Source organism: Pan paniscus, chromosome 23 (genome assembly GCF_029289425.2).
Source record: "Pan paniscus chromosome 23, NHGRI_mPanPan1-v2.0_pri, whole genome shotgun sequence".
Lineage (NCBI taxonomy): Eukaryota > Metazoa > Chordata > Mammalia > Primates > Hominidae > Pan > Pan paniscus.
In genome coordinates, this window is record NC_085927.1 from 38,998,671 (window position 1) to 39,026,370 (window position 27,700).

The 27,700-nt window shown below is 45.8% G+C and overlaps 1 protein-coding gene across 2 annotated transcripts in view; it reads left to right on the top strand.

Annotated features, from left to right (window-relative positions):
- Positions 1 to 27,700, top strand: part of ZNRF3 (zinc and ring finger 3) — a 221,205-nt gene that overhangs the window by 178,227 nt on the left and 15,278 nt on the right. The window lies entirely within an intron of this gene.

Here is a 27,700-nt window from a genome sequence, read left to right on the forward strand (position 1 = left end):
CTCCTAGCTGCACTTAAAGGTAGCCTGGATGCAGTGAGCTTGACTAAGTATCTCCCTTTTGTAGCTCAGTGTAAAATACAGACTCTGTTTTTGGAATTCATTTATATGTTTATTAAGCACTGCCTGCATCCCAAGCAGTGTGCTAGACGCTGCTGATACAGTACTTATTAAAGTAGACAAGTTCACTGCCCCCATGGGGCTCCTGGTCAGTAGAGGAGACACAGAGACAACTAGCAGCAAGTAAACACAAAGACAACAAACAGGGCAACTGCAGATTGTGATGCAGCTGCAAGGCCAACAAACTGGGTGAGTGGGGCTTTTCTCTGCATAGGCTGCCTTGAGCCAAGAGCTCAGAGTCAAGGTTCCTGAAAGAAGAGAGGGAAAGATTCCCACAGCCCACTCCCCACATCAGAGCTTGCCTGCCTCCGCTCCGTCATCTGTTCTTTGACACATCTGCAACCTGGGGTGTGCTCTGATGCTTCCTGTCATTCTGTCACTTTCTAACCCATCAAACAGCACTTTGCTACCATATAAGTATTAGTATCTGCCTCCTGTCTGCTAAGAAATAAAATGAAGGCACTCAAGTCTTACAGAAAGTTAGCTCCTTTATTTTAGGTATCTCGTTAAATATTCTCTACTTGATTATTATGTGACAGTTGCTTTTAAATCCTCTGAAAGTTGCATAATATGCTATGTGATACGAAAGGATGTATATATAAAACCTTTATTTTTCTAATAATTGCCTATAACTTACCAGTTTGAATTGTTTTAACGCTTATTGTAGCCTAAGAAGTCCAAAGTTTAATTGAAATCCAGTTTTGTTTTTTGGCTTTGGGTTAATATTCTTCCTTCCAGGCTGGGCACGGTGGCTCATGCCTATAATCCCAACACTTTGGGAGGCCAAGGTGGGCAGATCACCTGAGGTCAGGAGTTCAAGACCAGCCTGGCCAACATGGCGAAACCCTGTCTCTACTAAAAATACAAAAATTACCCAGGCATGGTGGTGCACGCCTGTAGTCCCAGCTACTCACGAGGCTGAGGTGGGAGGATCACTTGAACCTGGGAGGCAGAGGTTCCAGTGAGCTGAGACTGCGCCACTGCACTCCCGCCTGGGTGACAGAGTGAGATTCTGTTTCAAAAAAAAAAAAAAATCCTTCCAGACTTCTTTCCCTCTCCCATGGTTTTAGGAAGGGAAGGACAGCTGGGCATGATGGCTTAACCCTGTAATCCCAGCAGTTTGGGAGGCCGAGGTGGGTGGATCACCTGAGGTCTGGAGTTCGAGAGCAGCCTGACCAACATGGTGAAACCCCGTCTCTACTAAAATACAAAATTAGCTGGGCGTGGTGGCACATGCCTGTAATCCCAGCTACTCAGGAGGCTGAGGCAGGAGAATCGCTTGAACCCAGGAGGCTGAGGTTGCGGTGAGCCAAGATCACGCCATTGCACTCCAGCCTGGGCAACGAGTGAAACTGTCTCAAAAAAAAAAAAAAAAAAAAACTGAAACTGGCTTGGCTGATGAAAGTTGTATCTTATACTGTGAACTGAATAATGTTGCAAGAGATTAAGTGATCATTACTAAATGATGCCCCTGGTACTCGTGAAGGTTGTTGTCATAGTTCATGCAGACCTGCACAGTGTATCGACCTCATGTTCACATGAAGATCTAGATACCTGATCAACGAAGTGTCCACTCAGCCCCTGTCAGATGCATTCTGGGAGGTGAAGTGGCATGTGACTGCCTTGAAGGAAGGTGAAAGCCTAGAGACAGATTGTAATGGTTTAGAACTTTCTCTTTAGAAAATAGTGAATAAGGAAACAAGGCTTTGCTAGGGCAGGGGGTGGGAGCTCTGGCAAATAAGAGGTTCTTCTAGAACCCACTTCCTTTGTTCTACTAAGTAAAGTCTTGCTAACGCTGAATAATTATAGTCAAGAAAGCCTGAATGAGGCCATCCTTTTACTTGTTCAATAAAGGTTAATTTAAGGACCCAATGGGACTTGAGATAGAGCTTGAATTTAGGGATTTTTGCAAATTACCTGTTAAAGCCATGAAAACAGAAGTGTATTTGTTCCTTAATATGTGCATGACCTCTTACTATTTAAGAGTGATTACTGATTAACCAGGGAGTTTCAAAGGAGATGTTTTCATATTCAGATTTAAAGAAGTTGCTCCAGCTCAGAGAACTGGCTTCTGTTGGAGTGAGCTATGAACAGAGTAGGGCTGCTGTATCTCAGAGCATTGTTCATTCACCTGGAGAAACTTCCTTCCTGTGTCAAGCACCTGTAGCATGCTAGGGGTTGTGCCCGCCCAGTGGTGCACTAAAGCCACCTCTGCAATGTTTTCATCCAAGAAACATGAAGTAGGAAGGAAAAGTAACACTTGCCTAGAAAGGAAGGTTGTCTGCTCCCTATATTCTCTATGAAATTGAGACAGCTATTCTTTGCCCCCACAAATGGCCTTTAGGACAGAACCATTGAGTGTCAAAGACAGGCTCAGCCTCTGGAGTATACTTGTCTATTTCCATTTCCAAAGGTGAGATGTTTTCCAGACAGAGCTCTGTCAGTTTTATGAAAGCCAAAAATGCATTAGCCACACGGGGTACACCTGTGCAGTATTTTAAGTGTAACTTGGTTGCCAACACTTGAATTGGAAAATTTAATATAAAAATCCACATTTCTACCTTCTCTTGAAAAATCAGAAGGTCTGGCAGTGCTGGTGTCCCATTTCTCCTGGTAAAGGAAGCCCCAGCTGCCTAGAAGTTGCCCCCATCAGGCAGGTATGCACTGTCCAGTCTGCCACGGCGCCTGCCACTCTCTGCTGTCCTCACACTGCAGCAGCACATCCATTGCCGTAAATCTTAAGTGTGGCCCCTGTGGACAATTGAGTTTGCAATCTGCGTTGTGTGATTTTTAAATTGCAGGGAGGAAGATCATCCAGGCTGTCTGTGGAAAGTTGAGCAAATCAAGTGTGAACACAGACCAATAATTTCTGACAGTCAAACCATAAATATGAAGAGGGACCACAGAGAAGCTGGATTAGCAGACTTGTATACTCTGATTTTGTCAAGCACTGGAAGACCAATTTAGGGTGACCATATCATTTGTCATCCAAGCTGAGACGCTTTTGAGAATGGAAGGGGTTATGGTGGGAGGAGAAATGTAAACTGGGGCTGTCCTGGGCATGCTAGGACAGAAACTGTGGACACCCTAGGCCTGTGAATGGGACATGGAAACAGAAAGCTTATATCCGTCAACCAGGGTGAGTGCAGAAAAGACTCATAAGAGGAGCTCACATAGAGGCTATGCTGGTATAGAAATAGTTCTAGAAAAATTGGGCAAGGTTTTGCAGAGAAAGGAGGCTTTTAGATGTGTCCTTAAGCATTGAAGCGCTTTGAGAGGTAATCAAGGGTCCAGGACAGCAGTTGAGGTAACGTGAATAACCTATGCAACAGCTGGAAGATGTGCGTATGCCTTAACTTTTCAGAAATGGGGGAACTGTGTGGGTGGAGCATCTGGTGCTTGGAGGGCAGATAGTGTGGGAGGGGAGGGCGGACGGGCAGACCGGATCCAAACTGGATCCAAAGGAGAGTCTTGAACATTATAAGGAATTGAGACTTGAATCTGAGAAGGATGAGAAGACAGCTCAGGGCATCATGTATGGAATGAACTGGAAAAAGATTGGAGACAGAGAAACTGCTGCATTACAGGGTAGCAGGGATGCAAAGGGAGAGCCCACTTGAGAATGATTCTTTATGGAGATTGGATGTGGAGAGAGGAAGGGGAAGGGGTAGTGAGAGAAGAGGAGGAAGATTTGGGTTTCTAGATTTGTATGATGGTGATTCCCTTAACCTGAGACAAGTAATGTAGGTTTGGGAGAAACTTGGTGACTTTGACTTTGATCAGGACTAGAGCCCTGACTCTGACTTTGAACTGGAGCCCTTTGAACTCTAGCCCTGAAAAGGGTCAGGGCTAGAGATGAAGGTTGAGAAGTCATTAGATAGGGGAGTGTGTATTCAAACCAGGAGTCCAGAATGAGCTTGTCCAGAAAAGAGTATAGACTAGGAAGAGAGAAGGGGTCCAGCATAGGACTTAAAGGAAAACAAGTAAGTGAGTTGGGACCATGTAAGAGTCAGTGAAGGGAACCCGAAGACCTCAGAGAGAAGAAAACAGAAATAGGCTGAGGAACACAAAGCAATGTAAACAGGTTGGTAGAGTAGCAATAGTACAGATGACAACACGGGTGAGGTGGCATGGCCCTGTGCATTCATTTAGCACAGGTGTATCAGTTAGCTTTTGCTGCATAACAAACTGCCCTTAAAACATAGCACCCTAAAAACAACAGTCATTTTCATTGCTCATGATTCTGTGGGTTAGCTGAGCAGTTCTTCTGGTCTGTGCCAGCTTGGCTGATCTCTGTGGTCAGCTAGTGGTTCCTCTGGGACTGAGTGATCTAGGATGGCCTCACTCAAGTGTTTGGGGCCTCACCTGGGATAGCCATGCCCTCTCAACATGTGGTCTCTTATCATCCAGTAGACTAGCCCAGGCTTCTTACATGATTGTTCTCAGGGTTCCCAGCCGCAAGAGAGGGCAAGCATGAACACCCATGAACTATTCGATCCCCTCAAGCATTTTCCTAGCTTCTGCTGGCATTGTATTTGCTCATGTCCCATTGACCAAAGCAACTCATGTGGCCAAGCCCAAATTCAAGGGGTGGAAAAATAAGCTCAATTTCTTGATGGGAGGAATCATAAAATATTGTGGCCATTTTCTTTACTCTAAGAGGTGTGAATGTCTTGTAACGGTTGGCAGGAGATATTTGATTCTTTGTGTCAATCATGTATCTTCCTTCTAGTTGAGCTAGGAAAGATTGAAGATTACAACAGAACAACTTAAATTCTGAGACCCATTTAATTGTGATTATTTTAATTCTGTTCCCATATGAAAGCTGAAGGTAGTACAGGGAAAAACAGTACCACTTGCATTCATGACATGAAGCTAAAGCGATTACTAAAGAAATTGATAATACCCAGTTCAAAACTCAAACACAGGTCCCCTCTGTCAAAGCAGTACTGTCTGATTTGCAGCAATTAACATCTTAGTGCCATGTTATTTAAGACTAGATCAATGATTAGCAATCATTAATTGGCACCTACCATGTACCCAAACTACACCAAGCACTTTACACCCATGAACTATTTAATCCTCTCAACAACCCTATAAAGTACAATCACTGTCTTAGTTCTACAGATGAGGAAACTAGGGATCAAATATTAAGTGTCTTGCCCGAGGATATCAGTAAGTGTGATAGAACCAGAAATAGGAAATAGGGATTTCCCTCAGGCCACTGGGCTCCCCTGACTGTGGGCAGCATTAGCAAGTATGCACCCCACCCCACCCCCATCTTGATTATCCTTATCTTGATGAAATATAGTTGTCCCCTCACATTTGTGGGAAATTGGTTGCAAGACCTCCCCCCCAATCCCCCCATGGATACCAAAAGCCACAGATGCTCAAGTACCTTATATAAAATGGTGGTAGTATTTGCATATAACCTATGCACATCCTCCTGTATACTTTAAATCATCTCTGATTACTTTATGATACCTAATACAATGTAAGTACTATGTATTAATAAATAGTTGTTATAATGCATGGTTCAGGGAATAAATGGCAAGGAAAAAAAGTCATGTTCAGTACAGACACAACCATCCTTTTTTTTTTTTTTCCCCAAGACAGAGTTTTGCTTTGTCATCCAGGCTGGAGTGCAGTGGCATAATCTCGGCTCACTGCAACTTCTGCCTCCTGGGTTCAAGCAATTCTTGTGCCTCAGCCTCCTGAGTAGCTGGGACTACAGGTGCATGCCAGCTGATTTTTTGTATTTTAGTACAGACGGGGTTTCACTATGCTGCCCAGGCTGGTCTTAAACTCCTAGACTCAGGCAATCCATCCACCTCGGACTCCCAAAATGGTAGGATTACAGGTGTGAGCCACAGCGCCTGGCCGCAACCATCCTTTTTCTTTTCCGAGTATTTTTCATCCGTGGTTGGTTGAATGCAAGGATGTGAAACCCACTGATAAGGACGGCCCACTGTATACTCACGTCTACTGACCTGGGGTCTGCCTGCCTCCCAGAGTCCAGGTGGGCTCTGTTCTGCTGGTCTAACTTACCCATTCATCCAGATTTCATTGAGAGGGGCTTTGTGTGTGTGTGTGTGTGTGTGTGTGTGTGTGTGTGTGTGTGTGTGTGTGTGTGTGTTTGAGACAGAGTCTCACTCTGTTGCCCAGGCTGGAGTGCAGTGGGGCAATCTTGGCTCACTGCAAGCTCCACTTCCTGGGTTTACGCCATTCTCCTGCCTCAGCCTCCTGAGTAGCTAGGATTACAGGCACCCACCACCACGCCTGGCTGATTTTTTGTATTTTTAGTAGAGATGGGGTTTCACCGTGTTAGCCAGGATGGTCTCGATCTCTTGAGCTTGTGATCCGCCCACCTCGGCCTTCCAAAGTGCTGGGATTACAGGCGTGAGCCACTGCACTCGGCCTGTTTTAAAAATACTGTAATCCCGGCTACTCAGAAGGCTGAGGGAGGAGAATCACTTGAACCCAGGAGGCGGAGGTTGCAATGAGCCAAGGTTGCGCCATCGCACTCCAGCTGGGGAAACGAGCGAAACTCTGTCTCAAAAAAATAAATAAATAAATAAAAATAAAATAAAATACTGAGCCAGTTTTAGTAGATAGCAGAAGGAGGTATTATGTTGCTCGATCTGCATAATTTTTAAAACTGGCTTTGGAATTTTCCTATATTAACTAAAATTAAATGCATTCACATGGTGAAAGGTTGTCTGTGTCAAAATAGTTTTGCTTTGAAGTAATAAGAGGCAATAATGGAAAAAGAATCGTTGCAGATTCTCCCCTCACTCCTTGTTTTAATCTTTTTTTTTTTGGAGACAGAGTCTCGTTCTGTCCCCCAGGCTGGAGTGCAGTGGCAAGATCTCGGCTCACTGCAACCTCCGCCTCCCAGGTTCTAGAGATTCTTCTACCTCAGCCTCCCAAGTAGCTGGGATTACAGGCACGCGCCACCATGCCCGGCTAATTTTTTTATATTTAGTAGAGGCGGGGTTTCACCATGTTGGCTAGGCTGGTCTCGAACTCCTGACCTCAAATGACCCACCCACCTCGACCTCCCAAAGTGCTGGGATTACAGGCGTAAGCCACCGTGCCCGGCCTTGTTTTAATCTTTATTGAAGTATAATAGACATGTGATAAACAGCACATATTTAAAGTGCACAATTTGATAAGGTTTGACCTATATGCACACACATACACACACACACATGCACACACACACACCCATTAAACCATCACCACAATCAAGATGAACATATCTGTCACTCCCCCCACATTCCCTCAATTCCCCTTTAAAATCCCTCCCTCCCTTTCCTGGCTTCCCTGCCAAACCCCAGACAACTACTGATCTGCTTTCTCCTACTGTAGACAAGTTTGCATTTTACAGAATTTAACACGAATGGAATCATGCAGTATATACTGCTTATTCTGGCCTCTTTGACGCAGCATAATTATTTTGAGATACATTCATGTGGATTGTGTATATCAGTAGTTCATTTCTTTTTATTACTTTTTAAGAAAAGAGAACGCTGCTTTTTTTACTCTGAACTTGGGCCAGGACGATTGAAGTTACCTACGAATTGTACATTAACCAACTAATGGCAGTGAAGAGTTAATCTGTACCTTCATCTGTTAGCTGTTAACGTGACCCCCAAACCTAACCTCCTCTTGACTGTCAGATCCTGATCCCAGACACACTTTCTCTAAAGGCTAAAACTGAAGTAGGACTGGAGACTTGGGGAGCCTGGTATTTCTGAGTCTTGGTTGGTCCCTGCCCGTCACTGGATCTTGGTGTAGCATGGTCTCATGATAGTGTGAGAACAGAGTTAGGTATGTGACTGTGTGACCAGCAGTACTCTGTTAAAAACCTTGACTTTAAATTACTTCATGAAGTTTCAGATGGGGAAAAAGGAACCCACAACCCTGACTTTTGTCAGCTGTCCGTCTTATAAGTGTGAGTTACGCAGATGTCCTAATCCTCTTAGAAGCAAACTCAGTAGGTTGGAGAATTTATTGTTGTTACAGATACTCACTTTAAAATTTATTAAGTGAACTCAATTGGTATATTTGAAAATGCTTTAATTTACCCTTCTTTTCAAGATTCCATCTCCCTTATAAGCTACCATACACTTGCCTGCTAGCAGGTCCTTTATAGTCAACTTCCCTGTAACAAATGAGAGTTTTTTGGGTATAAATTTATGGGGTACAAGTATAATTTGGTTACATGGGTATATTGCATAGTGGAAAAGTCAGGGCTTTTAGTGTAGCCATTACCTGAATTATGTATATTGTACCCATTAAGTAATTTCTCATCCTCCACCCCCCTCCCACCTCCAACAAATTGGTTTTTAAAAAATTCTTTCCTTAAATGCTTGGCTTCAAATCTCCTGGTACAGGAATTCTGTAATTCTGATAAAAAATTGCTTGAAATAATACACAAAATGTCTATGTGTTTACTAATAGATCCTGATTAAAGTTATTATTGAGAAACTAACATTGGAGTCCTCTAAATTCTGATTTCCCAAAAAACAAAAAATCTTCAATATTATAAAACTTAATGGACTCTACAGAAGTCGGGGCAGGGTTGACAGGAAGCAGTTGGCTCTGATGGAACACCCTCCCCTGCTGCCAGCACACTCTGACCTCAGGAAAGTCGTGCCTCCTTTGCAAATCTTGGACATGGGACTAGGTGTGCTTTCATCCCACTCCAGGACTGAGGGACACTTGATTCAGATAGACCATAGTCAAGGTCCATGTTGCCTAAGAGACCCTCTTTGTCCCCCAGCATGAGGACTGCAGTGACTTTCAAGTGGCTCCCAGTAGTGGAGAAGCAGGCTGCTTCCCTTGCATGGGATACATTAACTCCCAGGCATGGAGAAACAGGCTCAGTTCCCTACGGTGGGCTATATTAGCTCCCACAAATGGAGAAGCAGGCTCAGTCTCTCCTTGGGTGTGCTGCATTGTCTCCCAGGAATAGAGAAGTAGGATCAGTCATTTATTCCATGTGGGGCTGTCTGGCCAGAACTCTTCCCTCCAAAGGGAGTGGTTTGTGGTCCCTCTTCTGGATTTGGCTCACCAGTCTTTCCAAATGTCCCAGCCACCTGGTAGGTATGCAGTTTGATTTGTTTAGCCCCCAAATGCCAGCCAGTTCCCCATGCCTGCCTGATAGCTGGGTGCCTCTTGAGCCAATGTCGGCATATTCTACAATTACCTGCTTATTTGTGGGGGTTACATAGTGCTTGTAGTTATAGCTCTCTCCACTTACCCACAAACCAGACTGCCAAACTCCTGGATCATAAAACAAAGTGTAAGCACCCTGGATCATGACCCAGCTCTTTTCCTGTTCTTCTTTTGAGACTTTCCTAACAGGAAAGGCTCTGGGTAATTGATAGAGATTATCCCTGATTCCCTTAATGTAACCTTTTTACTCTTTCCTTTTCCTGGGATTAAGCTGTTCTTTTGCAAGAAGTCCTTTTCTTAATGACAGTCATTCACCTATTATTGACCAAAGGAAGCGATCCGGCCCAACTCCACCTTTCTGTGGTTCAGTCTCTTTCATTATAATGACTTTCAAAGGCATTAACTGTTTTTTTTTTGCTTTCAATTTTCTGCACTGTTAAAGGCTGTCAAACTATACTTTAATCTGCCTTCCTGAAACAATAATTGCCCCTGTATTTGTTGGTGAATATGAGTGTTAATATTGAGTAGATGTTTTAATATTTGCTGAGGGTTCCCAGGCAGTGTGCGTTGCTACTGAGGTCTGCTGTTCACAAGATAACAAGTTGGTATAAAGTGGAGACACATAGGCTCAGTCAGCAGTGCCTTTCTTCTTCTTGCAGTCCTGTGATATTCCTCTTCTTCAGGGCACTTACCTCTCACTGTGCATGTAGGGTCCCTAGTATAACTACTAGAACACCATAAGAAGAGGCACTAGATCTTTTAGGACTAGGTTCTTTTGGCATATGATTGTACCTTCATGGTATATGCTCAATAAGTATTTGTTAAATTAATGAATATTTTGTCTGGAAGCACATTGCCACAGGACTGGGCCTTGGTGTAGGGATTAGGGAACCCCTTCCAGAAAAAATAAAATTTCAGGTAGTGACCCAAAAATGTCAGTAAACCATAGTGACTGCTTGGATGCTGTGTTCCAGAAACTAAACTGTGGGCATGCCAGCTGCCACCAACAGAAAGGGTAATCACTAAATAGTTGTTAAGTTTATACAATGGCCATGTGAGTGGATGATAATACCCAACCATGCAACCCTGTGTTACTTTTTTTTTTTTTTTTTTTTTAAGACAGAATCTCGCTCTGTCGCCCAGGCTGGAGTGCAGTGGTGCCATCTTCGCTCACTACAACCTCCACATCCCAGGTTCAAGCAATTCTCCTGCCTCAGCCTCCTGAATAGCTGGGATTACAGGTGCCCACCACCACGCCTGGCTAATTTTTGTATTTTTAGTAGAGACGGGGTTTCACCATGTTGGCCAGGCTGATCTCGAACTCCTGACCTCAAGTGATCCACCCGCCTCGGCCTCCCAAAGTGCTGGGATTACAGATGTGAGCCACCATACCCAGCCTCTATGCCACCTTTTGCTAACCTCTCCCCTATACTTGGTGTGTCTGCTGCCTCCACCAGCACCTTTGATATCCAGCTGCTGGCTGGCCTTCTCTTCCTCTTCATTCTGGCAGCTTGGCCTCCATGAAGTCTTTCCTGACCACACCAGCCTATGGCACACATCACCCCCGTCCAGGATCCTCCATTGCAGAACTGTATTGAGCATCCTTCAAAATAATCCCACCCAATTAAACTCTTAATCCATTTGTTTCCCTTGTTGGTCTAGTTCCATTTCTCTTTCTTTCTTTTTTTTTTTTTTTTTTGAGACGGAGTCTTGCTCTGTCACCCAGCCTGGAATACAAGCGCATGATCTAGGCTCACGGCAGCCTCCTGAGTACCTGGGATTACAGGTGCAGGCCAACATGCCCGGCTAATTTTTTGTATTTTTAGTAGAGACGGGGTTTCACTATATTGGCCAGGCTGGTCTCAAACTCCTGACCTCAGGTGATCTGCCTGCCTCAGCCTCCCAAAGTGCTGGGATTATAGGCATGAGCCACCGCGTCCAGCCTCTAGTTCCATTTCTTTAACCTAGTGGATTGCAAGCCCCTCACTGCTTTCCAGCCCAAAAGGGGCATTGATGGGATTGTGAACACAGGACAGAAAGTAGTATTAATGATTATTGTTACACCCCAGATGCGTGGTAGGGATGCTTGGGAGCACCTTTATTCTCCAGCTAGCATTAGCTGTCGGGCTGAGGAAGGCTAGCTTGATGACTCTGCCACTTTTCTCCTTCCCCCTCCATCATCGGCACCATTGTGATGACTATTGAGTACCAGGACTGGAACGCATTTGGGAGAAATAAAAGCATAGATTTGACACAGCCTTCATTCTGTTAGCCTATGGAAAGGTGATTATAGCACTTGTTACTTGAATTAGACCCGAAAATATAGCACATTTTAGGGTCTAATTCAATATAGGACATTCTGCGTTTAACTTATGTTTTACAGCCTAACTCATGACTGCTATGGCCAATATCCCTTCTCCACACCCCCAGACCCCATCACTAAAATTCCTTCTAGTGTCAGAACTGTCACCACTTATCACAGATAAGTGGATATTAGTTGGGCAGTTGACATACAAGTTCTGTGACTTGGTTAGCTCAGTTCAGAGTATGTTTGAAGGCTTACTTCAAGAAAGCATGTGTTTCATTTTTTAAAAATAGGTCTTAAACCTGAAAATGGTGTCCTTGAGATTCTCATCTTTCTCTATTTTTATCCTGTTATCGCAGAAGACCCATCTGGAACTTGCATTCCATTGCTGTCTCCTACTCAAGGCAGAGGCTCCTATGCAAGACCCTGGGACTCCTGTGGCATAGAGGCCAAAGGCCTGGACCCAAAAGTCAGGAGGACTTCTGCCACAAACCCCAAAAGCTTGCCCCGTATAAATGGTTGCTCTTGTGCCCATGGCTGTGTGTCCACCCAGCATTTTTGTGCCTGCTGGGTTCCAGGTGCCATGCCAAGACCTGGTGACCAGAGGATGTCTGTGATCATTGTTGTTTGGAGGCTTTTGATTGTGAGGGACCCAGACTTCTGCTTTGGGGGTATCTTTCCCCAGACATCACAAAAAGCTCAATTGTTTATTGCCTCGAAGACACATTTTCTCTTTAACAAGCACTTTCCTTAAGTCTGAGGTAGAGTAGCATAAGTGGGTTTCTTGAAAACCAGAAATGTAGCTGAGAAAGCAGTTGGGCCATTCTAGGAGGGAAAGAACAAGGGCTTGATGAGTTAGGTTAAGAAGCACATTCCCAGCTCATCATCTCTCCCTCTCTTACCTCCTTAGCATCTTGGTCTGTGGTTACGCATCTTGCCTGCACCTAAGAGTTGGCCTGAGGAGCTTTCAAACCTACAAAGGCTAGATCTACCTCCAGCCCGGTTCCCATTAGTCAATCTCCAGGAAGGAGTCTACCCCTCTATTTTTTATTTAATTTAATTTATTTATTTATTTATTTTTGAGATGAAGTCTCACTCTTGTCCCCCAGGCTGGAGTGCAATGGCGCGATCTTGGCTCACTGCAACCTCCGCCTCCCGGGTTCAAGTGATTCTCCTGCCTCAGCCTCCCGAGTAGTTGGGATTACAGGTGCCTGCCACCATGCCCAGCTAATTTTTGTATTTGTAGTAGAGACGGGGTTTCACCATGTTGGCCAGGCTGGTTTCGAACTCCTGACCTCAGGTTACCTACCCGCCTTGGCCTCCCAAAGTGCTGGGATTACAGGTGTGAGCCACCATGCCTGGCCCCCTCTATTATTTAATAAGCTCCCCCAGGCATTCCGACATACCACTGGGCTGACAGCCACTGACCACCCTCTGCCAGACTCATGCTGTGTCATCATTTCTTGGCCTAAACTGGGACGTCCCTGCATGTATATGAAGTGTAACATGGTCATGTCAACTTCCAGAAGCCTTCAGGAGATAGATTCAGTGTCATCCCCATTGTGCAGATGAAATAAAACAGAAAATTCATCACATGCTCACAGTCACAGAGCTGGGAAGGTGAGCTAGGATTTCAGTCCAAGCAGTGTGAGGTACCCCCTTTTCTTCCTGCTCTTCCACTATGGCAGTGCTAAAAAGAGCCTGGGTTGGCCAGCCTGGCTTTGGTAGGGTGTCATCAAACTGACTGCACCCAGATAAGAATAACATGGCTAAGGGGGGCCATGTAACTGCCCTTCTCTAGAGAAAGGGATTTGATTCTGTAGCTGTTATAAATGATTTTGGTTTAAGGTGAAGAGATAATGAAATTTTCTTAAACTCTACTAATACAAAATCACGTAAAAGGAGTCAATATCATAGGGTACACAGGGGACCATTTTGAAACAACTTAGATCCTTAAGAATAAAGGATGAAAGTTGTAGTGTTTGTGAACTTGCATTGGCTAAAATGGCAATGAATATAACGCCTTTGGATGAAATAGTCTTTGACTAAATAGGCCTGAGTTTTTAAGCAGGTAACCCTGTACAAAAGTAGGAAAATGTTCCACCCTGCCACCTCTCAGGGAGGGCCAGATGTGATGCAATGAGTGTGATAGGCAGCAAGGGGAGAAAAAAAATCCCTCCTTATGTTGACTACATGAGCTGCATGACATTTGTAAAGGGAAATTTCAAGAGAAGGGAGACCAAGTGGGTTAGGATAAGAGCTATCTGGAATTTCCTTGTGTTACCAGGAAATATAATACTTACATAAGCTATTAATGGAATATTTGGAGGTTCAGCATTCACATTGATATATGTGTACATATCTCCATTACACTTGATTTTAGAACCCCCTGGGACAACATGAGTACTTCTCTGGCCTGGGATTATGGAGAGAGGCTTAGGTCAAATGTCAGCTCTCCACTTTGTGGCTGAGTATCCATGGGCAAGTTATGTAACCTTTGAGCCTCCAGCTGTAAAATGGGGATCAACACCACCTCCCTTGCAGAGTTGCTCTGCAGATTCCGTACCATTTGAAAGCACTCGGTGCCTTGCCTGGAACATTAATAGGTACTTTCCTGACTTTCCCTCTTGGAATCTCAGTACCACTCTATGACCAAGCAGGGGGGCCGTGCTTTAAGGCCCCTCTTTTAAACCTTCTGGCCACAGGGTGAGGAGTCCAAGGGGAAGCCCCCATCCAAACCATTCCCAGCATCCCTAAACTCCCCTAAGATGACCTTGTGTTGGTTTCTAGCCCTTACAGACCTCTCTTCTAGGACCATCCTCCTGGAGGCACAGTGCACTGGCAGCATGCCCCTCTTCCCAAGGATGTAGACACAGCTTGGCCTCAAAGCCTAGGGTGTTCACCTGCCTGTGTACAACCCCCTCAAAGTGCAGGGTGGACCAGGGGTCAGCTGTCTCCACACTGACATGCTCTGGCAAGGAGCTCCAAGGAGTTGGAAAGCTCACCTGGAACCTATGTTTCAAGTTCTTATGAAGGTACATATGTCAAGATAGAAGAGTAAGATCTATTTTATTTACTAGTTTGTTAGCCCTTGTCCCCGTCCCACGAATGTTAGAAGCAAGCAAAAATGCTTTCATCCAAATTACCTTCCTCTTCATAAAAATAAGAAAATCATGTAATCAAAATAATCTTCTGCCTTCTCAATGAGTTTACCACCTGATTCAGCAATTTTCTAACACCTTCCTTTGCCTCATTGTAAGTAGTCCCAGTGCATGCTGGTTAGATGGCCTCTGGGTCTACATCAGTCCAATTGAATCAGGAGAGGAGCTCCAGAAGGTGCACTGGACAGTCATGCCAGAGGCCGTGTGCAATTTTAGGTTAGATCAGTGGTTCTCTGCCCTATCTGAATTTTAAAATAACTGCGAAACTTCTAAAAAATATATTGCTGCTGGGGTTTTATCTATATAGATCAAACCATCTCTAGGGGTAGGTCCTGGGCACGAGTTTTTTTGTTTTTGTTTTTGTTTTTTTTAATCTCCCCAGTTGCCTCCTCCGTGAGCAAAGGTTGAGAAGCACAGCTGCCCCTGTGAGGAACTCAGCCTTCAGAGAGAGCCTGCCCGCCGCCTCTCATCCTCCAGAGAGGCTGTAGGGTGTCCAGACTTTGCAGGCACTGTTGTTCCTCGTTAAGCCTGATGCTGCCACCTAATTAACACTTGTTTATATTAATTAGTTGCCATATGCATTGAAGGGGGGTGGTCCTTTTTGAAGTTTCTAGTTGCGGACTATATAAGATTTGGCCTGAAGTGGGACTTCTGGAAACTCAACCAAGATAACGACTTCCAGGTTCTTCCAAAAGCTTATCTTCCAGGCATAGGCAGGTAATGAAACAACCCAACTGCGGTTTTTTCCATAACATCTTTCACCCCACAGTATCGATGGAGCAGGAGGGTGTGGACAGGCTTTCCTGGGTTTTTGGTGCTCCTTGTCAGGTGTTAAAACAAAGAGGATCATTGTGTTTCTTGGAACTGGCCTAAACGTCTATGTTTAAGATTAAGATCTAGGGAAATGCATTTCCGTTTGACACCCACTAGTTTCTGATTGTGAAAAGGGTACCAACCTGTGCAATGGCGCCGCGACCCGGCCGCGGACTTCAGCCTCTAAAGTCGGGTACCTTTAATTAGGAGAAATTAAGTGGGGCTGCTACATATTTTGAGAATAAGTAACACTATTTAAACTTAGGCAGCCTTAACCACTAACTTAACCGCTGAATTCTCGCTGCTACATGTCTCCTAAATAGATCAGCATAATCTTAACTAGGACTTAAAATGCATCATCTTCGTTCCGGAACTCAGAACCTGCAGCCGACGGGAGCCTTTGGAGGCTTAATGACTTTAATTATGGCGAGAAATATCTTCTCCCGGTGGGGAGGGGCGCGGCCGGTGGCGAGGAGGGCACTTTCCCGGGTCGGAGAAGGCCGGATGGCAGCCCGCCCCGAAAGTCCCGGCCCGCTGGATTGGGGGTTCGGGGGTGGGGGGAACATAGAGAAGCAGGGCTGGTGGAGGGGAGGAGGGACCCTGCAGGGCGGTGCACGAGGGGTGGGAGTGGGGAGGAGGAGGGCTCCTGGCGCGGGGAGGAGCCGCGGGAGGGGGGATGTTGGCCGCAGGGCCTCGGAGTTCTGAGCTGTGTTTGTGGCTTCAGCGCTTTGATCTCCTGCCAGGGAAACCTGGAAGGTCAGGCCGGGCTGCAGCCAAGCCCTGGAGCGAGGAGCCGGCGGGTGGAGCTGGCAGCACTGCGCCACCCACCCTCACCTCCCAACCCCCCAAGCAGTGAAGCCCGCCTGGCCGCCCTGGCCTCTCGCCCCCGCTCCTGCCGCTGGCCCTGCCCCTCTTTACCTCCTGTGTGTTGGTCTCCTGTAGGCCGTAGATTAAGGGGCTCCAAGTCTTGAAAGTAAGCTAGCCAAATGCCCTGCAAGTTTGGCTTAGTAAAATCATGTATGTTGTATATACTTTAAAAGAAACCAGATATTTTTTTAAAGCTGTGTGCGTCCCTTTCCTCCACCCTCCTCATCCCCACCCTAGTACAAATTACCCAAGAACCACAGGTGATTCCCCCTGCTGGTTCGTGAGTGTTAGGGTCTAGTTTGCCTCTCCTCTTCTACCACCACCACCCCCGTTCCTGGCACCAGGATTTTCTCACCGGTTACCCGTGTGCTCTTGGTGTGTGACCTCATTTCCTATGGAATGAAAAGTTTCTGTCGGAAAACAGGGCCCTTGGTGAGGCAGGCCTTGGGAGCCCCCTTGCCCAGCGAGAATGTCCTGTGTCATGCAGTGACTCATGCTTCAGAGAACAGCAGCTGACCAGAATGTTCAAGAGCCTGGTGCCTGGGTGGTCACTACTAAGTGAAGAACTCGAGGAGGAGGAAAGGAAAAAGTGAGGAGTAAGGATTTAAAATCCACTTAGTGGCCTCCAGAGGGAGGGGGATAACAGGACTCAAAGAGCCTGGGCTCTCTGGCCTGGGGTAGGACCCGCCAAGAGGGACCTGTGGGCGTCAGGCGTGGCCAGTCCCTAGGACCGGCTGGGTGCTCTCCATCGTGTTAACTGCCCTTTTCCCCTCCCTGACCACAGGAGCAGGCCTGGTGGCGGCAACAGAAACAGGGCTGGTTCCTGCCGCCCTGCATTTCAGCAGTGACATGTTCCAGGCTCCGGCTCTAGATGGCTGTGTCTCTCAAGCCTTCAAGCCTATGCTTAAGTCTCTTGTTACCCCAAATTAGGGCACCATTGAGTTGGGGATTTTGAAGCTGTGGTAGAATTTGCCACCAGTTCACCCAGAGAGCCAAGGCGCCAGAGCTTCGCACCAGGTGGGGAAAGCAGCCAAACCTGCACTTTCCTGGGCTTGGGCCGCTGTATGGTGTGGCCATATTTCTCCGCAGGTTGCAGGATGAACTCCATCAGTCTTTTAGGCTGGAGGAAAGTCAAGGCCCCCTAGTGATAATGGGAGGAGGCTGTAAAAATTCACATACAGCCTGTTCTTGTGGACATGGCCAAGGGTAGTCATCTGGCCAGCTTTCTTTTGGTAAAGGTACTAAGGGAGGCTCCCATTCCTGCAGAATGGATGGAACAAACACTGCAAGTGGTTGGGCTTGTTTTCAGAGAGCTTTGATATCCAGAGATGAGCACACGCAGGGGCTGGGGCCTGATACAGATCCACAACAAGGCCAAGCCACTTTTAGTGCCTGGGGTCAAGGTTGGCCGGAGGAGACACGATGTCTGCATTCGAACTGACAACCAGTAAAAAGGCTGTCAGGAAATGCAACAGCAGAAGATGGCACCAGTAATAAGAAACCGAATCCTGAGAATCTTAAAGTGCGAAGAATATTATGTTCCAAGAAAATCTGGTAGAGAACAGACCTTTCTAAAAAGTCAAAGGGAGGAGATAGGTGGCCTAGAGTGAGCTGCAATCAGTGCTTTCAGTAGCAGGGCCCATGGTGTTTGATGCTAACCCCTAGGGCAAAAGCTGATCTTTTAGGTTAATCAACAAACATTTTTTGGCCATTTACCCTGTGCCAGGCCTTTTGCCGGGAATTCAGCAGGAAAGAAGTCTGACACACTGGCTGCCCTTTAGTGAAGGAGGCATTTTAAGTAAACAATGACAGTGTGATGTCATAAGTGCCACAGTGGTGGAGCACAGCATAAGGCCACTGGGCACCGCAGCCTGAGGGAATAATACCTGAACAGAGAGAGAAGCAGTAAATGAACCCTGTGGCGGGGGGTGGGTAATGTGCTCCTCATTGTTGGTCTCCTGTTACCCCAAATGTGGCCACCATTGAGTTTGGGATTTTGAAGAGAACTAAAAGAAGCTCAGTCTAGGCCGGGTGTGGTGGCTCAGGCCTGTAATCCCAGCACTTTGGGAGGCCAAGGAGGGTGGATCACCTGAGGCCAGGAGTTCAAGACCAGCCTGGCCAACATGGCGAAACCCTGTCTCTACTAAAAGTAGAAAAAATTAGCCGGGCATGATGGTGCACACCTGTAATCCCAACTACTCGGGAGGCTGAGGCAGGATAATCGCTTGAACCCAGGAGGTGGAGGCTGCAGTGAGCTAAGATTGTGCCACTGCACTCCAGCATGGGCGACAGAGTGAGACTCCATCTCAAAAAAAAAAAAAAAAAAAAAGGCTCAATCTAGTTCAACTTAGGAGTTTGAGTGTTGTGTTCAGAAACAATAAGCAGGAGGAAGTCACATCTTACCCTAAGAGCAGCACAGTCATTGGAGAAGGGTGGTGCAGGTCAGATCCATGATTGAGAACGGTCCCTCTGCTACTGCATGGAGACCGTGTTGGGGAGGGGGCAGGGGCGTGCAAGGTGGGCTGGGCTCAGGAGCCCCCAGAAGAGAATGTTGTTGGGACTTGTGAGAAATCTGGTGTCCTGGCCAGGGTGGCAGCAGTGGGGACGAAAAAACGATGGATGGATTTGGAAGTCAGAATCAGCAAAATTTGGTAAGCCATTGGGCATAGGTGAAAAGGCAAAGGGCTGCAGTTTTGACTTTGCCCCATGGGTGGAGGAATGGGGGAGATGGGGTACCTCCTTGAGGAGGGAGCCCAGGTTTGGGGGAAGTAAGGATTGTATGAAGAGCAGGCCCATGGCAAGACCCCTTGCACCTACATCCACCCGAGCAAGAAATGACCCAGAAATGTCCGGGACAGTGTGCTGTGCTCTGCGAATAGCTGCAGAAGTAACTTGGGGACCCAAAATAAAGCAGAATGCTAATGTCAAGTCCTGAGAACCAAGCCCTGGGACTCTGGTGCCATTTCGGATTCTCCATGAGCATGGTTTCTGCCCCCTTCGGTCACACTACTTATATGTAAGTCTGTCAGAGAAGAGGCCCAAGTGAACACTCACTTGGATAAGAAGGGGAGAGACCTCAGTGTCTTCATGCTGCTGCTTGCTAAGCAAGGTCTCTTCACCCAGGACAGCAGCAACTGTGTTATGACAGACAATTCCAGAAGGTCCTGGATTGTGTCTTCCTTGGGATGCCTGGCACCCAGTTGGCCCTCTTCAGTAGTTGTCAGATGGAACTATATACTCGAATGTTTCCATACTGATAACCATCTCATTTAAATTACAGGTGCCATTTAGTAATTGGTTTCCAGATCAAAATGTAGGTCTTCTGTCATATCCTTCAGCCTTCCACCTGTGAGTTAGAGTGATGGGGAGTGGGTTAAGGGGATGATACTCCTCTCACCTTGACATACCGTGAGCCATGGAGCAGAGTCCTAAAGCGTGCTCCATGGAAGGGAGAGTGTTAACAGGAGTTGCTGCAAACAGGCTTTGTGTTCAAAAAAGTTTGGGATGCTGGGTAAAATAGGAGCCTCTAGCATGTTAATGATGTATATGTCAGGGATAGCTCTGGAATGTGCAGCATTTCTCAAAGGACACCGACCAGGAAAATCATTCCCTTAGTAGATGCACTTTGGGAAAGGCTACTATAGAGATATGAGGCAAGTGAAGCCATGTTCTTAATTTCTTACCCATTTGCCCTTGGAACTAAATGTACATGCTCTTCCTTATTGACTCTCCTGGACTCTTCAGAGAGGGATCTACCAGCACCATGGGCAGGATGTGTGCTTGGTGAGGACAGGGGTCTGTGACCACGCTTGCTGCCGGCTGCTGTATGAGTCCCCAGGGTCTAGAACACATAGTAACCAGTTAATAACTACCGTGGAACAACTAAATTAATACATGGTTAATGCAAATAGAATTTAACTGTGAACCATGCCCAGGGCAGTCTGCTTTGTTAGACCTTTTTTTTTTTTTAATAGACACACGGAGTCTTGCTATATTGGCCAGGCTGGTCTCAAACTCCTGGCCTCAAGTGATCCGCCCACCTCAGCCTCCCAAAGTGCTGGGATTACAGGCATGAGCCAACGCGCTCAGCCATGTTAGGCTTTATGGGGCATACCAATGTGGTCAGTAAGGTCTACCTCCTGGCTCCTGGGAGTTTCTGTTAATCTCCAAGGGTATGCCTGGCACCCAAGCGAGGCCTTTATGTATAGGACATCTATACTCTATGACTCAGCAGAACCACTCATGGCTACTAAGGACAGATGCCTCCAGAATATGAGTACAAGGATATGAATACAGCACTGTTTATAACAGAGAAAATATAGAAATCTGCTACGTGCCTCTTAGGGAGATGGTCATTAAAGGAGCTCTGAATAACCATACAATGGAATGATATGTGTAGCTGGTAAGAAGAATGAATATTTTTCAACATCAATGCATATAAATATTGTTGAGTAAATTGTTGAGTTAAGGGGGAAGTAGAGTACAGAACAGTGTATGTCCAATATGTCCAGTCTATTTATTTTAAAATTTTTTTTCTTTTTGAGACGGAGTCTCGCTCTGTCGCCCAGGCTGGAGTGCAGTGGCACGATCTTGGCTCACTGCAAGCTCCGCCTCCTGGGTTCAAGCAATTCTCCTGCCTCAGCCTCCTGAGTAGCTGGGACTACAGGGGCACGCTGCCACGCCCAGCTAAATTTTTTTTTTTATTTTATTAGAGGTGGGATTTCACCGTGTTACCGAGGCTGCTCTCGAACTCCTGAACTAAGGCAATCCACCCTCCTTGGCCTCCCAAAGTGCTCGGATTACAGGTGTGAGCCACTGCGCCCGGCCTTAAACAATTTTTAACAGCTGGGGTCTATGTTGCCCAGGCTGGCCTCAAGCTCCTGGGCTCGAGCGATCCTCCCTCCTCAGCCTCCCAAGTAGCTGGGATTATAGGTACTAATCCAGCATATTTTAAACTACATTTTGGTGGGCGTGTGTCTGTAACACATGCATTTTATTCTTGCCAATATGTGGGTTAAAAAAACAATGGAGGCTATAAACCACCCCATTATGTTAAAATGCTGGGATATAGGGGGTAACAGATGAGTTATTTTTTGCTTTCAATTTCTGAGTTATTTTAAATTGTTCACATCATGCACATATTACCCTTATAAATAGCAAAAACTCTAAAGATGATCGTATTTTCAGGGAAAATGTATTACAGAAGTGGCAAACAACAAGAGAAACCCTAAGATATTAGAGCTCAGAGAGAGGTATCTTATCTGTCCTTTGGCTAAGGAGAAGCACCATTAGTTTTATGGAAAAGGTTACACAGGAACTGGACCTTGAAGGATTAGTAATGTTAGTATTAATATGATCAACTCATTATATTTGACTCTAAAGTGTCTTTCTGCATGTGAAGTATCATCATCTGGAGAGTTACTCTCAAACTCACTTCTTTCTCCCTTCCACCCAGCTCTTCAACAGGCCGCCTAACCCAGAAATTAAATCTGTTGACAAATTTGCCTGTATTGTCTGTGCCAGTCTATCTATCTTGTCATTTATGCAGCCAAATAAGAATTGGGTGGGTATATAAGAGGGGCATTAAAATTTGATGTGGATTTTATTGAGATTCTTCATAATCTTTATATTCTTTGGCACAGGGCCTACCTATGTCCTCTGGAAACTAGAAATGAAAACCAATATTTATTCAATGTAGTATTAATTATAATTTTAAAAACTGGAACAACCCAAATATCAGAAATACATGTGTAGCGTGTAGGAAAAAAAAAATCACAGCCATTTAAAATATTTACAAAGAATTTTTAATAACTTAGAAGCTTATGATAAAGAAAAAAAGCCAGAAGGCAAAATTGTATTCAGTAGAGGCAAAAAATTCTGTTTGGGGCTCCCATATGTCTGCAACTTCCTGTAAGAGGTTGAAGACATGTCTTCATATTAGCGCTAACAGTCCAGCTTCCTTGGTTAGCTTATGGTCAGGAATGTGGGACAAATGAGATTCTTAGTCATCTTTTGGGTTATTTCCTATTAAGACTGTATTCTGTCAAAGTTTTCCTGCAATAAAGGGTAGGCACTAGGGATACCACATCCAAGAGCTTGACAGAGGAACAGGTAAACAGGTGAAAGTGGAATCCGTGCCCCAGAGACTCCAGGGAATAGAGATGGGGGTAGGTCCAAGCCCCAAACCAAGTCTGGGTATAACTACACACACTGGGGAGAATGCCAGATCCATTCCTGAGTGGAATTCCTGGTAAGTGGTGGGCTCTAGGCTTCACATTTTCCCACCCACAAAGTGGTGATGGGACAATTCTCATCATAATTGGTACATTTGCACTGGAACATTCTAGACTCAATCTTACTAGTAAAAGCACTTCCTTATGAAAGAAAACCACATAACATTCACAGTCAGGGAGCACTTTCTTTTTACCAGTAGTAACCCGAGTATGGTACCAGGCAGGCTTGCTTTCACTTATAATAAACATTTATTGAATAACCATAGGAGTGGTAAGTGCCAACCACAATAGGGCCCTGTCTTCTAGAGGCTGGAATTTTGTACTTTGCAAATGTATTTTAAGGGCGCAAGTGTTTGCTCTTTTGCTACTTGTCTCAATGGCCACAGACATTATCTAGTCTCGAGTCCAGCAGCCCTGGGAAGGTAAATAAAGGACCGTGGCAATCTTTCATTCAGCACTCTGCACTGGGTTTCTGGTCACCTGCTGGCTGGTGCCAACCTGCCCTGGCCTGAGCAAGGATGGAAGTAGCAAAGGTGATGAAGGATGTGAAGATACCCTTGTGGGTGGGGATGAGGGGAAGGGCACATAGAGGGCAGCAAGACAAGGCCTTTGGCTGCTTCTGGGAGGCCTTGCCAAAACTTCCCACCTGTGTTCTGCAGTCACACCCTTCTGTTAATCTTGCACTCCAGGCTGTGCACAGTTTAGGGATAACGGCCCTCTCCAGCTACAGCCCAGTTTACCAGTGACTTTCATCCAACCATATCCACCAGGCTGCATCTTTCCCATCCTTTCTTTGAAAGGGCCCCAGCTTCAGAGGTTTGGACGTTAAGTATGTGACTTAAAGATCCTAAAGATAGGATTTCTGGTGGCCACAAGACTGTGAACTCCTAATTAGGGTCTAGGTTTGTTTTGAAATAATATTCTGGTCTACACTTGAGTAATTAAAATGGTGAATGATCTGTGAGAGTGATTGGTTCAAGGAATATGCCTCATCAATTTTTAAACTGAAAATATGGGCAGGGGGCAAAGAATGACCAAGTAATGTTCTGTTGCTTTTTTTTTTTTAAGACAGGGTCTCGCCCTGTCGCCCAGGCTGGAGTGCAGTGGCACAATCATGGCTCACTACAGCTTCAACCTCCTGGGCTCAAGCAGTCTACCTCAGCCGCCCGAGGAGCTGGGACTACAGGTGAATGCCACCATGCCTGGCTAGTTTTTAACTTTTTTGTGGAGACAGTCTTGCTATATTGCCCAGGCTAGTCTTGAACTCCTGGCTTCAAGCAGTCCTCCTGCCTCAACCTCCGAAAGTGCTGAGATTACAGGCATGAGCCACTGCACCTGGCCTGTATTTTTTTAATTTCCTTTCAGAACAGTATAATAAAAGTGTCTTTTTCTAAATATGGGTTATTCATGGCCTATTTTAAATCCTAAGCTGGCTTCTGACAGGCAAGTTCCCTTTAGGATCTTAGCTTGGCTCCCCTCCTGTCCAGTCCTGGTGTGTGCAGGAAATACAAACTGATTTTAATAGTAGTTTACATTAAATATTATTTTAAAAGTAGATCACCTGTGCGAATGAAGTATTTTTCTCAAACAAGGTATGTCCTTAGATCCTGTGCCTTTGCCTGGTTGTATTGGAAGTCAAGCTGTAAATGGAATTTAAGCACCATATATATATATAGAGAGAGAGAGAGACAGATTCAAACCCCTGGGCTCAAGTGATACTCCCGCCTCAGCCTCCCAAGTAGCTGGGATTACAGGCCCGTGCAACTACAACCAGCTGCCTTATTACTGACCTGCCCTCTTCACTGTAAAAACCAGGAAACATATCACCATGTCCTAGATTTTGTGAAAAACGTCTTTTGTGTCTCTCAAATGGATCATGCTTCATCCGGAACCTCTGAGTCCTTGAGACCTCCACGTTCCGGGCGGAGCAGGGAAGCCTGAACTTTAAGAAGGCCACGTGGCTAAATGGCTTCCCTGAGGCATGTCTCTCCTGGGAAGGCATTCCCTACCCCAGATCCTGCAGCCTTTCATCCTGAGGCCATTAGACTCTCCAGGTGCACCTGCATCAAAGCGCACAGGTACCGCGCTCCTGATCTGGACTTATCTGAATTGTACATTCCCCGAGGGTGCTGTTTGATGTGCTTGATTGTGGAATGAAAGCCAAATAAAGGAATGAGAGGGGCTGTTTATTTCCTCATTTTTAGTGCTTTTCCTCAGGGCCCTTCTATGTCTGGAGAAGGAATTTATGAAAAAGCCTAGGATACCACCTAAGCGGAAAACACCAGCATCTACTTACAATTATATTAACTCTGGCATCCATGAGCTGTTGGCCTCTGGCAGAGGAGTCTGTGTCCCTAAAGAGCTCTATGGATAGCCAGTATGGTGGCTCATGCCTGTGATCTCAGCACTTTGGGAGGCCGGAATGGGAGGATCACTTGAGCCCAGGAGCTCAAGACCAACCTGGGCAACATAGTGAGACCTTGTCTCTACCAAAAAAAAAAAAAAAATTAGCCTGGCATGGTAGCAGGCACCTGCAGTCCCAGCTACTCAGGAGGCTGAGGCAGGAGGATCATTCGAGGCCAGGAGTTTGAGGCTGCAGTGAGCTGTGATTGCACCACTCCAGCCCAGGTGACAGAATGAAAGCCCATCTCTGATAGATAGAAAGATAGATAGCTCTATGGTGGAGGAAAGTGATGCCACTCTTGCCTCACACTTTCTCAGCTGTGTCATCAGCATCCTCTCTTCCTGGAGGAGGGTGACAGGGCCAGTGCAGTTCTGAGTTGCTCTGATAGCCTGCTGCTTCTCATTTGAGTGACCAAGGCTGGGAATTTAGAAGGGACTCTAGTCATAATAACATAGGCGGCCTCCCTGCACCCGCTCCCCCCTTTTTTTTTTGAGACAGAGTCTCACTCTGTCGCCCAGGCTGGAGTGCCGTGGTGCGATCTCGGCTCATTACAACCTCCGCCTCCCAGGCTCAAGTGATTCTCCTGCCTCAGCCTCCGGAGTAACTGGGAGTACAAGCACATGCCACCACATCCAGCTGATTTTTTGCATTTTTAGTAGAGATAGGCTTTCACCATGTTGGCCAGACTGGTCTGGAACTCCTGACCTCAGGTGATCTACCCGCCTAAGCCTCTCAGAGTGCTGGGATTACAGGCATAAGCCACCATGCCCAGCCATCCCCCACCGCCTTTTTTTTTTAACAGATGGGGAAACTGAGGCTGAGGCTGAAAGCGATTGAGTGACTTGTCCACTGTTGGCAGCATGCCAGTGGCAGAGGCAGGAATAGCTCCCAGGATTCATTCCTGACTCCTAGCCTAGCAATCTGGTGATGAAACAGGGTGTGGTGGACAATCGGCAGAGACTTTCAATGCATTGAATCTCCATTCAAAAAGAAAGGGTCCCCTGCAAGACAAAGACAGATTGTCCAGAGTGCCAGAACTTCTTAAACTGCCAAGGAACTTGCAGTATACTGAAGATTTTACTGAAGTTGTTTTTGGTACTGTTTGGTGCTAAATACAAGGAATTGGTTTGTTGTAAAAGCTATAGGGTGAGACTGCCCTCTAGTGGGCCAGTGGAGCTATTGGTCTAGCTGTGTTCTGGGCAACTTTGCTTTCTCACGCCACATCAATGTAGAGTGATTATTCCTACGGAAAGGAATTTCAATTTTATTCTTTCTCAAGCACTGTGGCCCATAGTAACTCTGTTGATCTCTAAGCACTAGCCATCATTTGCGCGTCTTATAGAAGGCTGGGTTTGCCTTCTATACATACACACATTAGAAGTGTCTTACTTCCCTAACAAGATTCAGGCTCCTAAAAGCCAGGACATGCATGTATGTATGTATGTATATATTTTGTGGAGACAGGGTCTTGCTCTGTCACTCAGGCTAGAATGAAGTGGTGCAATCACAACCCAACCTCTACCTCTTGGGCTCAATCAAACCTCCTACCTCAGCCTCCCGAGTAGCTGAGACTACAGTTATGTCCTGCCACACCCAGCTAATTTTTCTGTTATTTTTTAGATAATGGGGTCTTGCTGTGTTACCTAGACTGGTCTCGAACTCCAGCCATGCTATATCTTAAGTCTTGTTTTTCCACAGCTTCTGCCTTGCTGTCCCCTTAGCTGGACATGGAATTAGAAGGTTCTTTGGGATGGAAAGGAATCCTTCCCCCACCTCCCCCAAAAAGAATCCCGTCACTTCTCATTTGTTCCTAAAACATTCTAATCTCATCCCTCTGATCAGTAGTTCCCCAAGTAGTTGAATCATCTGAATCCCCCAGAAAGCATACACAACTCAGTTTCCTGGGCCTGACTCCAGCCCTGCTCAATCAGTCTCTGTGGTTTGAGCCAGGAAATCTGCTTTACAAACTTCCCAAGTGGCTTTTGATGTGTAGCCAGGTCTGGCAGCCAACTGCTTCAAAACCCCATTTACAATTATTTTTCACAGCTCCCACCACCGACAGTGTCTCCAGAGGTCTTCAGCCTGTGTCACTTATTAAAATTAACCATTTTGAGACTCATTCAGAAATACTCAATATATTCTTCTAACTGGGTGACATGGGAAGGAAAAAGGAACCGCATGAGATGGACCAAAGGCACTTGCTGTGGTTGCCAATGGCTCTGAAACAGGAAATACTGAAACCAATACCTGTGTACTGACTGGGCAGGTTGTTGATGTGTAGGTTGTTTTCAGTATTTGGGCTGGATAGGAAGACAAAAGTTTGTTAAGTTATCAATTATGTATTTTCCCCTATTATAAGTCATCTGACCTCATGATTACCATACAAGGTAGGTGAAATTGTCCTCTTTAAAAAAAAGTTTTCTAATTGACAGATAATAATTGTACATATTCGTGGGGTACATAGCAATATTTCAATACATACAAGGTATAGTGATCAGATCAGGGTAATTCGGCATATCCATTATCTCAAACATTTATCACTTCTTTGTGTTAGGAATGTCCTTCTCCTAGCTATTTGAAACTATATGTTACTGTTAACTCTAGTCATCAGTCCCCT